The 16,916-nt window shown below is 46.3% G+C and overlaps 1 protein-coding gene and 1 long non-coding RNA gene across 5 annotated transcripts in view; both read right to left on the reverse strand.

Annotated features, from left to right (window-relative positions):
* FARP1 (FERM, ARH/RhoGEF and pleckstrin domain protein 1) overlaps positions 1 to 16,916 on the reverse strand; it is a 273,312-nt gene that overhangs the window by 182,590 nt on the left and 73,806 nt on the right. The window lies entirely within an intron of this gene.
* On the reverse strand, positions 543 to 10,468 carry LOC116574350. The gene is made up of 3 exons (XR_004279232.1): positions 8,089 to 10,468; positions 7,445 to 7,451; positions 543 to 577 (listed from the first exon to the last, which is right to left on the reverse strand). It is a non-coding gene; the product is annotated as an uncharacterized LOC116574350 (long non-coding RNA).

Below are 16,916 nucleotides of genomic sequence, written 5' to 3' on the forward strand. Positions count from 1 at the left end.
TTTTACATTTAAAACCTTTCAGGAGCTGAACTGCAGTAATCCCAATTAACATTTTAAAACTAATGAATCTAATTAAGAGACCATAGGGGAAATAAATGGTTTTTAACTTCAGCACCAAGCAATAAACGAAATTCCTCTCTTCGGTCTAATTTATGTCGGGAATAAAAGTGAATCTTCCCCTAGCATCAAATACCGCACAGCAGAAAGGTCTCCTTGGCTCCCTGCCAAGAGGTCCCCAGTCTGGGAGAGCCCAACCCCCCTTCTATCCCCCCGCCACGTGAGCGCAGTTGTAAGTGGGTCAAGTGTGTGGGCTTCAGTAACCTGAGGGCCTATCTCCACCCACGCCCACCCAGCAGAAAAACATGGTCACATCAACATTTTTTTTTTTAAAGATTTTATTTATTTATTTTACAGAGAGAAATCACAAGTAGATGGAGAGGCAGGCAGAGAGAGAGAGAGAGAGGGAAGCAGGCTCCCTGCTGAGCAGAGAGCCAGATGCGGGGCTCGATCCCAGGACCCTGAGATCATGACCCGAGCCGAAGGCAGTGGCTTAACCCACTGAGCCACCCAGGCGCCCCTCACATCAACATTTTAATAGAACTCCAGCCACCACCAGTCATCTTCTTCAAATGAAATAATGAAATAGGACTTTGAGTCTTAACTCAGTAGAGTATCAGCAGCTCTTTGGCGAATGCTACTTCCTGGGCTCCCACTTCAAATCCAATTTATGTAAGAAACTGAGCCTTTGGTCCCGGAGTGATAAACGCAGTCCTCTCCAAACTCTTCAATTACGTGCAAATGGTAGTTACGTGCTTGGGCCACAAAACCATCCACAGGGATCAGGTGCTCAGAGAACAGGAAAGAGCCAGCACAGTATCCGTAGAAGGAGCAGAGCAAATGTTCCTTCTCTGGGAAAGCCAAACTGCCAAGCAGCAGCAGAAAGTCAAGGTCAACTGTATTTCCATCACCCAATTTTGTACCTGATTCTATTACACTTTAAAATCGCATAAAATTCTCTGGTACTTAGGTGAATACATTCATGAAAGGTCTCTCTGAAATTTTAATCAACCTCAAATCGACCCAAAGGATCATCATCATTGATATTCAAGGTGGGGGGGGGGCTCTAGAAATAAGGTGCTGGGGTGGGGGGAGGGGAGGACTCATTTCTTTTGTAATCATTTCCTAACAGGACTGTAAGTTTCATGTACCCTAAAGAGGTTGTTTAAAATGACCCTGAAATCCAACATACATGAACGGGGTAAAAATGTAAAACCCTCTACAGCAGCCAACAGTGAAATCAATTTTAGGTGGTTTTTGTTACAAAAATAACTGACGGTCAACACAGAGGCCTTTTATCAAGCTGGGGGCGGTGGGGAGACTGACATAGAATTACCTAAGAGGTCAATGAAAGGGGCGCCTGGGTGGCTCAGTGGGTTAAAGCCTCTGCTTTTGGCTCAGGTCATGATCCCAGGGTTCTGGGATAGAGCCCTGCATCCGGCTCTCTGCTCAGCAGAGAGCCTGCTTCCTCCTCTCTCTTTCTCTCTCTCTCTCTCTCTGCCTGCTTCTCTGCCTACTTGTGATCTGTCAAATGAATAAATAAAATCTTTAAAAAAAAAAAAAAAGGTCAATGCAAGTTATACAGATTTTCTTTTTCCATGAAATACAAGAACAACACAGTAGCTCTGGGTGGCGGATTCTTTATCCTACAGAACTTGTCAACACCCTTAAGATGACAGTGTCTCTGGGTGGCTCAGTCCATTAAGCCTCTGCTTTCGGCTCAGGTCGTGATCTCAAGGTCCTGGGATCAAGCCCCGAATCGGGCTCTCTCCTCAGCAGGGAGCCTGCTTCCCCCCCTCTCTCTCTGCCTGCCTCTCTGCCTACTTGTGATCTCTGTCCCTCTGTCAAATAAATAAAATCTTCTAAAAAATAAATTAAAAAACCTCAAGTTCTGCCCACGGAAAATACCCTTTAAAATGTAGCAGCTTGGATTTCATGAAGATACACATTTAAAAATTTGAATCTCTAAAATCTATGTAAAGAGAACATTAGTCTCTCACAAGCTTTCACGCATCAACACGAAGTATTCTTAAGTTGTGTTTTTATGATTTTTATATCTTTGGAACAAAGGAGATATGTACATACATATCCAGTAGAAAGAAAGCCTACTTTCTAATATATAATATATGTATTATATATATACACATACATACATATAATAGCATAGACACCCACTGAACTTACTAAGTCCAGATTTTTAAGAATCTTAATATTCAAGCTGACTCCCCCTGAAATAAGTTTCCTATTCGGCTAGTGCATGTATACTACTATTCCAGACAAAAGCATCAAGAAAGGCAGTTTTGATGTAGATAGCAGACGCAAATGTTCTCTGTTCCCTTAGGGGAGGGAAGAACACTCAAGATATTTATATATTTAAGAAATATGTGTCTTTGATCGATCTTGCACGAAACGTTCAGGGTGGTCCGTGCAAAAACAGGTCCTGCATAAGCCAAAAGGACTCTAAGCAGAGCCTGTCACGGCAAGATACATGGCAGCATTGCTCCCATAAAACAAAAATAAACAAGCTGTATGGGAAAGAACAAACCAGAGGTTTGTATTTTTGGCCAGACGTATGGAATATGTACCCCACTCCCGCCAAAAAAGAGGTTCCCCTCCTGTTTCTGTGGAGTCCAAGCCGTCAAACCGAATGTGCCAATATGCAGGGCACCGCCCATCAAAACTGTTCAATACTTCCTCCTCTGCTGGCAATTCTCCCAGGGGTCCTCCGGGCCCGCAAGCACATGGTAGGCATCTCTAGAAACACCCTGGGCTCCCTCCTGCCTGCCCGCACACTGGGGCGCCTGGAACTCTGCCCGCTCTGCCCATGGCTTTTTGTAAGATTTCACTTGGGGCTTATCTGTGGCAGAAACTCACCCGCATCCCCAAACTCCACTCCAAACTCTTCACACGGCCGGATTCTACATTCCCACGGCGTTCATAAATATCCTTTATCTCATCTTCTGATCCTTCATATCTGTCCATGTTTTGACACTATCACTGTTCATCGATCGTGTGTGTACATACCGGATTAGAACCCTCACTAGCAACAGCAATGTCCACCGTAGCCAAACTATGGAAAGAGCCCAGATGTGCATCGGCAGACAAATGGATAAAGAAGATGGGGGATCTGTAGAAAATGGAATATTACTCAGCCATCAAAAAAATGAAACTGTGCCATTTGCAAAGATATGGCTGGAACTAGAAGGTATCATGCTAAGTGAAAAAAGTCAAGCAGAGAAAGACAATTACATGATTTCACTCATGTGGAATTTTAGAAACAAAACAGAGGATCATAGGGGAAGGGAAGAAGAAACCAAAGCCAAGACTAAATCAGAGGGAGACAAACCATAAGAGACTTTTTTAGATTTTATTTATTAGAGAGTGAGCAGGTACAACCAAAAGGAGTAGCAGGCAGAGGCAGAGGGAGAAGTAGGCTCCCTGCTGAGCAGAGAGCCCGATGTGGACTCAATCCCAGGACCCCAGGATCATGACCTCAGCCAAAGGCAGATGCTTAACTGACAGAGCCGTCCGGGTGCCCCATTGGAAACAAACCAAAGGTTGCTGGAGGGGAGGGAGGTGGGGGGATTGGGTCACTGGGTGATGGACATTAAGGAGGGCGTGTGACGTAATGAGCACTGCGTCTTATAGAAGACTGATGAATCACTGATCTCTGCCTCTGAAACTAATAATACATTACATGTTAATTGAATTAAAAAAAAAAAAAGAATCCTTCCATCCTCCCGAGGACAGAACTATCTTGTCTTCTGCTTTCTTCCCACTGATTTATCCTCTAGAATCCCGTCTACTGTCTGTGATCATAGAGTCATGTCCCGTGACTCACAGTACGTCAAGGGAGAAAGCGCACTGCCTAATTTTAAGAGAATACCAGGTTTCCCGATTATACACTATATACTTCTCATTCCGCCCCTTCCCCCAAGGCCTTTTCCTACTTCCTCCCATCCTAAAATTTTCACCATGAACAAAGAGGTGGTGGAAAACTGTACAAAAAGCAACTCTCACACTCTGGGGTCATATCCGCCAGTATGGGGATTTTGTGTTTCATTAAGGTTATCATTGTCTACTGAACAAGAGGGAATTTCATCACTCACGGAGTGTTTCATCGCCACAGGCTCGCCCCCACTAGACAACTCATATTTTCCTCCAATCCTTCTCGTCAAATGGTTTCTTTCCTTTTTACCCGGCTCTGACATTTTTACTTTCCACCAAAAGACCCAGGGTATCCACAACCAAAAGATTTCGTACAATTACTCATAATTTTGTTAACTTGCCGATCCCAGAAATCCGTAGTGGTTCCTTTTTTATTTGCTTATTACCCAGCAGTCCTGCACCTTCACCCTCCGCTCACACAGTTCCAAGAAGGGGCGACACATCACGTTTCCACAAACAAGAAACCCACCCCCTTCTCCTGCTCGGGCCCCAGAACGCCACTCAAGCAACCGCCGTGGAGACAGATTCATACCCAACCTTCACCCGGAAGTGACCTTGCCAAGGCCCCGGACCTGAGCTTTTTTTCATAATTTCACATTCCTGTTTTTAAAAGGAAGGCCCATCAAAAATGTCCATCGGCCCCAGGATTAAATTTCTGCTATAATCATCAGACTGGCCAAAGGACCTCCTTGCCCTCAGCCCATGGCAATCTAACCCCAGACAAAGGAAGAGATGGAAGAAGCCACAAATGACATGGAACATGGGGGCTCTCTCCACCCAAGGAAGCAGAGATGCTTCTCCTACCAACACGCCTGCCTCAGCCAACTTCCCTCCGTGGAATGATCCCACCACGGCGGCACCCTCCTTACCACCTGCCCCCCCTCCGCAAAGGAAGAAGAATCTCTTTCCTCCTAATAAGGTGTCCTGTCTGGTGAGACACGGGGGTCACCCCCTGGCAGGGAGCCAGCAGCCTCTCGCTCACCCTTTTCTCTTCCCTTCTGGAAAAGCTCCAGCCCAGCACAGATAAGCACGGCCATGCCCCCAGGACTCCAGACGGACATCTAGCTTGGAGCTGGAATCCGCCGCCCTCCTTCCCCTTGACACTTTGTCTCAACTCAAGATGACCTTCCTCTCCTCCCGCACCTCTCCCTGAGCTGCCCCTCTCTAGCCACTGCCATCGGCCGTCCAGTGGTCCAGCCGGGAAAGAGAGTTCTGGTCTCCTCGGCACCCAGGGGACCACCCTAGCCCTGTGCTCAGCTCCTGCTGAGCCGCCCCCCCCCCCCAGCACAGACTCCAGCAAGAATCCCTCAACATCAGTGCCTAACCTTGACCTCTGCCTTTTTTTCCACCCTGGAGGACCAGCCCTTTAGCTCTGATTAGATATCTTCTCCGAAACTACTTAAAGTTATTCCATGGCCCAGAAGTCACTTAAAATAACTAAAAATGTTAGGTCTGACCAACAACAACTTTGCCAATGCAGTGCTTAACATCGAGTAAGGCCACTCGGGTCCAGACGGCTTGAACTGCAAGAATTAAGTGGGCTCCAGGGGAAACCCTTTGCTAACCCTGGGGCATCAGGGCCTTTCTGGTTTTTATGATGGGGATAAGGAAGAGTAACACCCCCAGGGCCTGTCCTGAGTAAGGGCTGAACACACACCGAACTTGGCACATGTTCCCTATGGCCCTTTGGTAACATGGTAAAAATTTCAAGCATCCCACTGTACTGAATCCTGGGGTTAATTATTTTCCCATCGCTGCAGAAAGGCTTCAAAAATGCATCTTTGGACTGTTGGCGGCATATCAGCCCATAAGGAAGTACATTTCTCTAGGAGGATTAAAAGGTAAGACCTAGTCCATACCACTAATCCAGCATTCCCAGACAAGGAAGCTGAGATTTTTCCCCCCGGAAAATAACAAAGGCAAAAGCAGGCTTTCTTGATTACCTGCTTTACAATGCAGGCAGGATTTTAGAAATGCATGTAGGAAATGTTGGCAAGGTTTATGCATTTTCTCTTCCAGTTTTATTTAGTCTCTGACCAGAGAGAATAGGACTAGATTTATGGCCCTCTGTGGCTTTAATTAAATCCGGTTTGGAAGATTTTTTTCCTTAAGTCTTCAGACAGGTGGCACTTAGGAAGAAGTCCTGACTTAACAAAGTCAGTTTTTCCTGGCGACAAATTAAGGTTTGTGAAAAGAAAAAATGCCATTGGATTGAGGGTTAGGGTTCAACCAACTTTTACCATGCTATGTTCTTCCAATATACAGTGAGTTTACTAACAAATTAAAAAAGGTGGGGGGGGGGCTTTTGTGAAGCCAGTTACAAAAGGCCACATATTGTAGGATGCCATTTACAGGAAATGTGCCATCACAGGCAAACCTGGAGAGATGCAAGTAGGTTAGTGGCTGTCAGAGGCTCGGAGGAAGGGTACAGAGAGCGACAGCTCGTAGGTATGGGGTTCTGTTTCGAAGGACGAGGAATATTCTCGGAAACTGACTGGCAATGGCCACGCAACAACTCTGCAAATATACTAAAAACCCACGGAATGCTACATCCTTTGAGTGAACCATATGGTTGAAGAGTTCCATCAAGCAGTTTTAGACATAGGCCTGTCTAGGGGTGTGGGGGAGGGGCAAGGAGTACTGTATCAGGAATCAGGTCTCCGGGCGAAGGACGAAGCGGCTCTGCAGCCCAGTCGCACAACCACGGGAACAGACTTAACACTCAGCTGTGCACTTGAAAGTGACAAAGGTGGTAAATTTACAGTGAGTAGGTTTTTTTAGGTTTTTTTTCCCACTTTCCTTTTGCTACAGTTGTAAATTTCAGAAATTGATTTGAAAGGGAAAGGGGGTGGCTAGAAAAATGCCATCTGATTCAAAGCTGCTGTCCCACGTTCTGTCCCCCGCCTGGGCACAGACCCGGCCTCCACATGGATAGGGGCGGCCTCCCTCCTCTCCGCCAGCACCGGTCTGGCTTTACCACTTGACCACATCCTAGGAGTTCCTGCACATCAGAACTAGCAGATGCAATCAAAAGGTCACACGCAAATTACTTGAGCGTCATCTCTCCTCCGAGAGTACCCTGGCAAGTCCCAGTGGCTTTCTGAGGCCTTCTTTCCATGATACTGTGATACTGGATGCTGTGGAGTCTGTGCGGTCTGGGCAGTAGTAAGTGCCCAGGAGAGGGAGGCAGGAGGGTCCTGCACAGGGAGGCCCACAGAAAGTTCTCATAAAATTGATGCCCAAATTGATGCATGTGAAATTCTGAGCAGCTACATGTCGCGGCTGAGCAAAGACAGGGACTCCCTGCCAAAAGCTGAGTCCGCTGGACTCCACCCCCTTGTCACCCCCGTGGACCCCAGCAAGCTCCCCAACCTCTCGGCACCAGAATGGTTCACGCAGATGGGAACAGTCACAGCACCTCTCTGGGAGCTCAGAGCACTACTTACCTCTGTGGGCCAAGCTGTCATTATTCTTGTTGTCATTATTAAGCAGTGTGGTTATTTTTAAAAATATCGTTCTGTCCATATGTTGAATTAGTCTGCTCAGGCTGCCTGACAAGCTATCACAGATTGGGTGGCTTCAACAACCCATCTTTATTTCTCCAGGTCTGGAGGCTGAAGATCAAGATCAAGGTCTGATCAAGGACATCCAGCTCCTGGTGAGCACACTTTTCCTGGCTTGGGGATGTCCCCAGATGGTGGAGGGAGGCCGAGGAAGCGCTCTGGGCTCTCCTTTTAGGACACTAATCCCGTCCCATTCTTCTTAGAACCTCATTGAGCTTTACTTACTTCCTTATATCAACACGTGGCGGGGGAAGAGGTGGGTAGAGATAGAGCTTTAATGCAGGAATTTGGAAGGAGACCCAACCCAGCCCATAGCATATACCAAGAAGAGTAAACTACCAGCTATGGGTTTTGTGCCAGGCAAGAGTCACAAAAAATCGTTCAGTCTATGGCCATACATAGGAGACAACTTTGACCACCTGGGTAAGGACACACAAACACACTCCTTAAAGATTCAAGTATAGGAATCCTCTACACCCTGCTTCCTTACTTATGACGACCTGATTCAGAATTCAGTTACACAGATTTCTAACAGCATTTGCCATCTGATGTCCCAGAGAGTGGATTAGAAGTAGCGAATCAGAGGCTTAGAAATAAATGCTTCTAGGTCCAAGAACAAAGAAGAGTGACAAGAAGGAATAACTAGCCAGGTCTTGGGAAAATTTTTTCAAAGACTGATGCATCCACTTGAACGTAAGAGCAGGATAATTTCGTTCATGTTTTCTTTGTTCAGTATGAGCTGAAGGACCTGTTATGGTTGACTTGTGTCCCCCTAATATTCCTATGTTGGAGCCCTAACCCCGAAGACCTCAGCATGTGGTCTTATTTGGAAAAAGGGTCACTGCAGACATAAGTAGTTAGAATGAGGTCCCACAGGAGTAGGGCAGGTCCCTCATCCAGTAGGACTGGGGTTCTTACAAAGATGGGAAATTTGAACACAGGTGCACACACAGGGCTCTGCCGTGTTTCTGCTTCCAGAAGCCAAGAACAACCAGAAGGCGGGAGACTGGTTGGAGGGTGCTCTATCCCTGGCACCTTCAGGGCAGTATGGCCCTGTGGACACCCTGATATCGGACTTCCAGCCTCCAGAATGCTTTGTAGGTACTCAATCCATCCGCCCAGGAGATTGAAGGCCAGGCTCTACTCTAAAGAATAACATTCTAGACTGGAAACCGTTCTTTGGTTTGGAGAGTATGATGGATGAATTTCACATGTCAACTTCACCATGCCATGGAGAGCCCAGGTATCCAGTCAAACATTATTCACAGTGTGTAAGCGAGGGTGTTTTGGAAGAAGATGAACATTTAAATCAGTGGACTGAATAAAGGAGACTCCTTGCCCCCATGTGGGTGGGCCTCATCCAATCAGTTGAAGGTCCCCTCCTCCCCCACCTTTTCCCCCCAGGAAAGAGGAAATTCCCTGAGCCTGACTACCTTCCCACTGGGACACCAAGCCTTCTTCCTGCCATCGGACTCGAACTGAAGCTTTGACATTCCCAGGGCATCAAGCCTTCTGGCCTTCAAACCAGAACTTATACCATCAGCCCTCCTGACTCTCAGGCCTCCAGACTCACACTAGAACTCATGCCATCAGCCCTCGTAGGTCCACCCCAGCTTGCCAGGTCCCCCTGCAGATCTTGGGACTTGCCAGCCCCCATAATCATGTGAGTCAACGCCTTATAAATAAACTTTGTTCTATATGCATATCTATACACATCCTATTTCTTTGGAGGACCCTGACCGACGCAGACAGATCCGGCAAGCTCCTCTGTGTCGTTATCTTACAATGGGGAGAATGCTGCCCTTCTGGAAAGTTGTGTAAATTAGAGACAGAGCAGGCTGAAAGCTAACAGAGTTCCAGCCTTGGCTGATGGGAAACCAGAGTGGGAGGCTAGAGGGAAGGGCAGCAGTGGGAAGGGGCAGCTGCTCGCCACCACCAAATCCACACCTACACAGAACACAACGAGGTACAGGCAGGGACGCTCTCGCATGGAAGCAAATGCCATCTTTTAAAAAGCCCAAATGGGTATAAATATATTTGCTGGCATAAAACAAGAGACAACCCAAGAGAAAGAATTACAAAGGCCCAAAACACTAAAAATAGACACCAACAGCCCTAAAAACCCAAGGTGTGAGACATCACTACAAATGACAACTTGAAACACCATTTTGACAGAAATTTTAATGTATCCCAAAACACCAGATGTGAAAGTACAAACAAATGAGTTCTAATGCTGTTAAGAGACAGGTACTTAGGTACCTCGACCATAAAGAGAGCTTCCTTCTCCCAAGGCCCAATAGTTACTATACACACCTGTAAGAGGAAAACAGGTGTGCACCGTATCAGAGTCTACTGCAGCGAACCTTGTAGTACTTCCTTATTGCTGCTCTTCCAAAGAAACGATGAATTTCACTTTCTAGCATGCTGCGCACCAGCTTCCTGGAACAAACCCTACCACTGGAGAGGCTAACAATACTAGATACAATGTTAAAGAGATCTTTTCAGCCGCCTTGCTAAACTAGCAAGAAAGCAGAGACCTGAAACAGAAAGAATGGAAGACCCAAAGGGCAGCCAGAGTCCCCAGTGGAGCTGGGTCAGAAGCGAGACGGGCCTTGTCCACATGTGGGAGGGAGGTCGGAGAAGGTGGGGAGGAGGGTGCCCCCAGGAGCACAGGGGTCCCAAGCCAGCCATTCCCCTCACCCATGAAGGGGTCGGGCTCAGCTACTCCCCGGAGTGCCCAGAGCCCTGCCGCTTTCAAATTGGAAGATGCGATCTCTAAACCCTTGGTGCTTACCACACTGGGGTCTTCCTAAAAACCAAAGAGCTTAATTAACTAATGGCTTTAACCTGGGTGGCTCAGTGGGTTAAACCTCTGCCTTCGGCTCCGATCGTGATCTCAGTGTCCTGGGATCGAGCCCCACGTCGGGCTCTCTGCTCGGCGGGGAGCCTGCTTCCCCCTGTCTCTGCCTGCCTCTCTGCCTACTTGTGATCTATTAAATAAATAAGTAAAATATTTTTTAAAAAAATAAAATGTGCAGGACCTCAGGTTTCAAATTCTGTCTCCTCGAAGGAGTGACTACAGAGGACTTCTGCTCAAGCTGTTCTGAATTCCACACCTGACTCTGCCCAAAACGGCTCCCCCTCTATCCCTCCTCCCTGCCCCCAAGGCAGGATGCTACCCTCTGCCCCCAGCCGTGGGCCTGTCCATCTCCATCATCACCTAGAGACGCAGACCAGCCCCCCAGACATGAGGCCTTCAGACTCGGCACCCTGACACTCGCTCCCTCCAACCTCAGCCTTGGAGCACGCAGTGTTCGGTCACTCCTGCTCCCCGGGCCGGGGGCTGTGCTCTGGCAGGAAGGCAGACAAGGAGGTTGGCGGGGCCCCTCCACGTTCAGCAGAGACAGCCTGCTCTTCCAAGGACTTCCTTTGTCCTAGAAGATGGGAAAGGCGCCCACATCCCAGAAAAGTGAAGAAGAAAGGTTGAAGAAAAACAGCTGATTTGGAGTCAACTGCAGTGAAAGACGTTTCTCCACAGCTCACAGAGAAGATCTTCAGCTCATACAGGAGGACGGAGGCAATGAGGGGGACGGAGCCCGCCGTTAAGCGCAGACAATGCTGCCGGGAACCTAAGTTAGCAGATACAGGAGAAACTGGTTTTGTGGGTCCCTCAGCCTCTGCAGTGGGGGGAAGGCGTGGGTGGAAGGGCCAGCAGACAGATGGGTAGAGGGGGGCCGGGGCCCGTGCTCTGCGGTGGGTGCCAGTGGTTCTGCTGTGGAGACTAACAACAACTCTCTGCAGAAATGACCTTGAAGACACAGAAAACTAGAGATCCACCCAGCATCGGGACCCTCTTGGGTCTCTTTCTCGAGACAGAGAAGCAAGAACATGTTCTAACTTCTTTTTCCTTCCCCCTCCCCTCAAGTAACATTCTTTGAGATGCCTGCACAGGGCTGGAGTTTCACGAATCATGCGTAACTTGAAATAAGACAGCTTGTTATTTCTAAGGAGCTACGTCAAGTAATTCGTGCTTACATTTTTATAGATGGCACCAAATGAGTCCACCTATGTGTACATACACGCACACTTTTGTAGGAGTGTTTTCGTTAGTCTGAGGATGACTGGGCATATATTCTCAGATGCATTCCTCTGTTCTGCCTAATACAGCCCTAACCCCACCGCAAGTGCTCCCGAAAGCCGACACAATCGTAAACATCCAACAAGACCCTTTAGTGCAAACACATGCACATCTACTAATTCTCCCTCTCTCCTTTCGTCAGAACCCCGATCTGGAGGTGGATTACTGATGGAGAACACGGATTCTCGGCAAGACAGGTTGAAAGAACAGAGAATTTAAAATAAGGTCTATTGTATAAATAAAGGTCAAGGCAGGTAGATTATGCTCTGACTCCAAGAAGCTCTGGCCTCATGTATCCGCAAGGAAGGAAAAATGTGGCACGGTGCCCAGGATACCTCGCCTGGGGTGGGGGCACAGTGGTGGGGGAGAGGAATGCCAACATTCGCTCTTAAGTCAAATAGGACTTTCTCAAATCCACCATCTACTTGACTGGCTCCATAGTTTAGCCGTAACCTTGCAATTACTAATGGAATTTCAGTTAAAAAAAAAAAAAAAGGATTAATGTAGCAACTTCAATTCCTCCAAGTCTACAGCACCCTGGGTGAATTGTTTTACTGACATTATAAGTGGTGTTTATTAAAAATGGATAACATGGTGAATTATTATAAGTATAAATGGATTGATTAGGCCATATGTGTCCTAGTTAATAACCAGCCTGGGATGTGGAGAGAGTCAAATTATGCTGAACTTGGTGTGCATTTCTGGCAGCCAACTGAATGCATGAAGGGGCACGTATTACTCCTCTTCTCCGTTACGGTCTCAGTCTCCTACATAACCAAAGGCGATCTAAACAGCTCACCAAATGTTTTCCTAGGGTTTTATTTTTACATTTAGACCCAGAGCTTTAATCCACCTTGAAGTTTTTCCTTTATCTGGTAGAAGATCAAAAAATCTAATTTTTTCCTCCAAACGAATAGCTAAGCAGGCCAGCCCCGGGTATGAAATAAACCATTCTTTCCCCTCTGACTTCAATGTGCTTTTCCCATATATCATTTCCCGTCAGTACTCAGACTCTTGTTTCTATTTCTGTGCTAGAACCTGCTAGTTTAATTACAGTGGCTCTAAAATTCTTACGTCTGAAAGGGCAAGGTTCATTTCACGTATTTCAAAAACGTCTCGGTGACGCTCACACATTTATTCTCTCACGGGAACTTAAATTCACTTTGCCTCCTTCTGCATATCCCCCAGGAAATGTAGCACACCGATGGGAAGACAATCGAAGGTGTCCATTCTCACAGGGAGAACCAGAAGTTGAGGCTACAATCTCCCCACCCAGGAATATGATACATTCTTCTACCACTTAGAACCCATTTTTTGTTTATTATTTTTTTTTTTAAAGATTTTATTTATTTATTTGACAGAGAGAGAGATCACAAATAGGCAGAGAGACAGACAGAGAGAGAGATGAGGAGAAGCAGGCTCCCTGCTGAGCAGAGAGCCCAATGCGGGACTCGATCCCAGGCCCCTGGGATCATGACCTGAGCCGAAGGCAGAGGCTTAACCCACTGAGCCACCCAGGTGCCCCTTATTATTTTTTTTTAATTTATTTTTTATTAGAGCCCATTTTTAAAAGTCCTTCCACAAAGTTTTATATTTTTCTTATGTTCCCTCCCCAGTAAAAGGTCTAAACAGTTATCACTCTTGGTCACAACTGTGAGCTTTGCCCCATCTCTAAGTGGTTATTCCAAGGATGAAAAAAGGCCGTTAGTTTCTAGGTCTTTCTTTTATTTACTCATCCAAGTTCCCTTAATTCAAACATATTTAAAATATTATGTTGGGTTTTTAAGTGTATGACGACAAGCTTTGAAAAATAATTTCCCCCCTTCTAACCTTCCCAGTTTTTTATTGTTCTTGTAAATTAAACTTATTCTTATGTAAGTTATAACTTATTAGACAGAAGTAAGAATGGGATACTTTGCTAATGTCCTCAACCATCAATAACTTTCTAAGAAAAGGCCACCCGCTAGGCCGGAGAGTTAAATCCAAGGCGGCACAGCTCATTTAGAAACACAAACCCTGCAGGCATGGGACCCATGGGGACATGCAAGCCGCCAAAAGAAGCCCTTGAACATGTGGGCCTCCTATACAACAACACACACCACGAAGGCCTTCACGGGGTCCTCACTTGATCTACAGATAAAGAAGCTATTGCAGGATTTTTCTGGGGAAATCAGGCAATACAACCCAAAAACATCATTCCCTCCAAAGTTTCAAAGCACTGCGTTCTCCATAGACACGTGATTTTTTAAAGTATATGATCTTTACGAGCCTTGTTGAAGGAGGCACGTTAGTGCCCACTTATGAACTCTATCCTTGCAGCATGGGACTCTCCACACGACTTCTGATGAGCATCCTTCCCGCTACAAACCCTCGCTGTTCTCCTCCAAAAGGACCAGCACTTCCCACACTTCAACCCATGGTCTGCAACAAAGGCGGCTGAACAGGACAAAGGAGACCGAAGGAAAACGACGGGCTCCCAAAGATTCACGGAGCCATTCGTGAAGCAAAAAGGCAAATTTTAGAGAGGGTATTTTCTTTTCTACAACAGAAGAAAAATAATACCAGTTCCTTCATGAATCCAAAGGCTGCAAGAGAAATCGGTGACAAAATTGTACCTCAATGGGCAGATCTCCAGGTTGTCCTACTAACTGCTTTACTGCTTCTGGTCGCAAGTCTGTCCAGCATTCCATCTGTCTGCCATGCCCTTTCTATCCTGCCGTGGCCCGGGTCTTAAGAATTCATTCTATCTTCTGTCCAAGTATCAGCGTGGCCCAGGGGCTCTCTTGCAGCGCTCCCTGCTCCCAAGGTCATCACAGTGAATCGCTTCACCTCCCCCCGGGGGATCACAAGGCTGTGGGCAAGCTAGAGGTCATTTCTCTGGGGGCACCTCCTACACCCTGAGCCTCCTCCCCTTTGCCAATCCCTACATCCGTAACTATGCAACCCAAGGCGGAGAGAGAGGAACACCCAATCTATACAATACGTCTTGTTACATAAAGAGATATTCTAGAAGACAGACGGGGCATTTGCCCGGCTCACCATTATTCACGTCCATGCTATTGGTCACACGGAGCTGCCACAGAGACCCTTCCACAGCCCCCTTTCTTTGCTTACTCCAGGCACAGTCACTCTCTGTGGCTTGCAAACCAGAGACAACTGTATGGAAATACCATACGATACCAATACCTTTGTCTTGATTTTTTTTTCTTGACACTTCTATGCATTTCCCCCATTTTCTACAGTGAACACAGTTTACTGGAGACCTAAGTATTAAGGAGCTTCAGAAAGGTTTTAGGGTTCATCTGTGTTTAAAGACCAAATGTTTGTCAGTGCTCACTAAATCCCAGACCCTGTTCAAAGACGCCAAAACCTCAAATGCTCGGAATTATGTTAACAAGCAATTACTCAAATGAGCTATTACGGCAGCTTCGTGGATAATGACAATATTTTCAATGATGCCTAAATCTCTTGGTGGGGGGTGGGAGGGTGGCACCCAGGTCTCTAAAGCAAGTAAGAGGCAATGACTCATTTGCCCCACAGTCCCTTGGCTCTGAGGCATGACTAGTGACCATTACGGAACCTGCTAGAAAATATGAGACAGTCACAACTTGGCTTTCAAAGAATGCTTTCTTTCCGAATAATTCTTAGAATACTCATATGCTAAAATTATATATTCAGTCACCTTTTTTCCATTTCTCTAACCTGTAACAGGCAATGCAGAGATAAAGGGGACCTTGTAACTCAGGAGAGACTGCTAGTCCCACGTCTTTCCACCAGCGTGCTGACAACTCCCTTCTGGTTTTTGTTAATGTCCCCGTGACCTCATCCTCTAAGAAAAACCCTTCTTTGAGATCATGCGATTGTGTCCTGTCAGTGCCGTAAGTTAATAGTATACATGGTTACTCAGAGGCCTCAAGCTGTGAATAAAATATATGTAAAAAGGATTTCGTACCGGGAAAATTTACCCAAATGCTAGACTTTGGGGACATAAATTTAAAAGTTCTTGTAAAAAATTCTTGCCTACAGGTTTTCAAATGCTACAACACAAGCAGAATAAATGTATTTTTTTTTTCTTGACTTGTTTCATGTTCACTGTGAGATGAATCTCTGCAAAGGAGGAGAAAATGTGGGCAGAAGGGCAAAGAATAGAAAATTTATCATTTGCAGGGAATTAATTAGAACAAGGTCCAAATGGTATGTCTTGGCAGCTTTCCACTTGGAATGTCATACGTTACTCAAAAACAATATTTAGTTGCAGATCTGCGTGCCAAGTGCAAGGAGATACTACTTGGCGTGCTTACTTGAAGACAGGTTTTATGCGATATTAAAAGATTCTGTTTGTGAGAAACTTATTCAACTGATCAACGCACACAGAAATTGCTAGAAAATAAAGGACATTTGGCACCTGTGAACGTTACCAGCTTTGGTAACTTCAGGATCGTTTTTGAAATTGTGTCTTTGCAAAAGTGTCCTCAGTCCGGAGATGGCCCACAACCCAGCAAACCAGGCACCTGGAGGTGAAGGGACACTTAGGACAACGTGATTTGCTGAAGGTCCCCCAAGTAGATCAATGGACAAAAAAGGTCTATAGGCTATTTACTCCTGGTATGTGCAAGAAACCCACAGCCGCTACGTCCTCCAGAACCCAGCCCTGGCCTTAAAGGAATGTGACAACTCTGTGGGAGACAAGAGCCATAAAATGATAACTAACGACACAGAAACAAGCAATCAACGGGGACACCACACCATGCCGGGAAAGTTAGTGAAACTTCAATGTCACCTTGGATGTTTTCAGAGTATCTCTATCAGTCATCTACAGAGCAGAGGTCACATACGTAGGAGCTAGGATTTTAGCTTATTTTAACAAATCTGTTCTCACCTCCAAACCCCTTCACCACAATTGACCCTGTTTCCAGAGCCCGAGCCCCAGCTGGAACACTGGGGCGGGTCACCTCAAGCACAGTGGAAATGAAGGGCCAGCCTATTTTTCTTAAAAGCTGAAACTAGCTGTGGCTCTTTTCACTAGTTCCCAATTTTTTTTTAAAATTGTGGTTAAATTGTATAGTTCACTAGTGATAAGTATATTCATGTAGATCCCCAAAACTTTTTCATCTTGCAAAACTGAAACTGCCTTCCCCTAAAACAGCTCTCCACTTCCCCTTCCTGAGTCCCTGGTGACCACTGCTCTACTTTCTGTCTCTAGGAATTGG

The sequence above is a fragment of the Mustela erminea genome, chromosome 15 (assembly GCF_009829155.1).
Source record: "Mustela erminea isolate mMusErm1 chromosome 15, mMusErm1.Pri, whole genome shotgun sequence".
Lineage (NCBI taxonomy): Eukaryota > Metazoa > Chordata > Mammalia > Carnivora > Mustelidae > Mustela > Mustela erminea.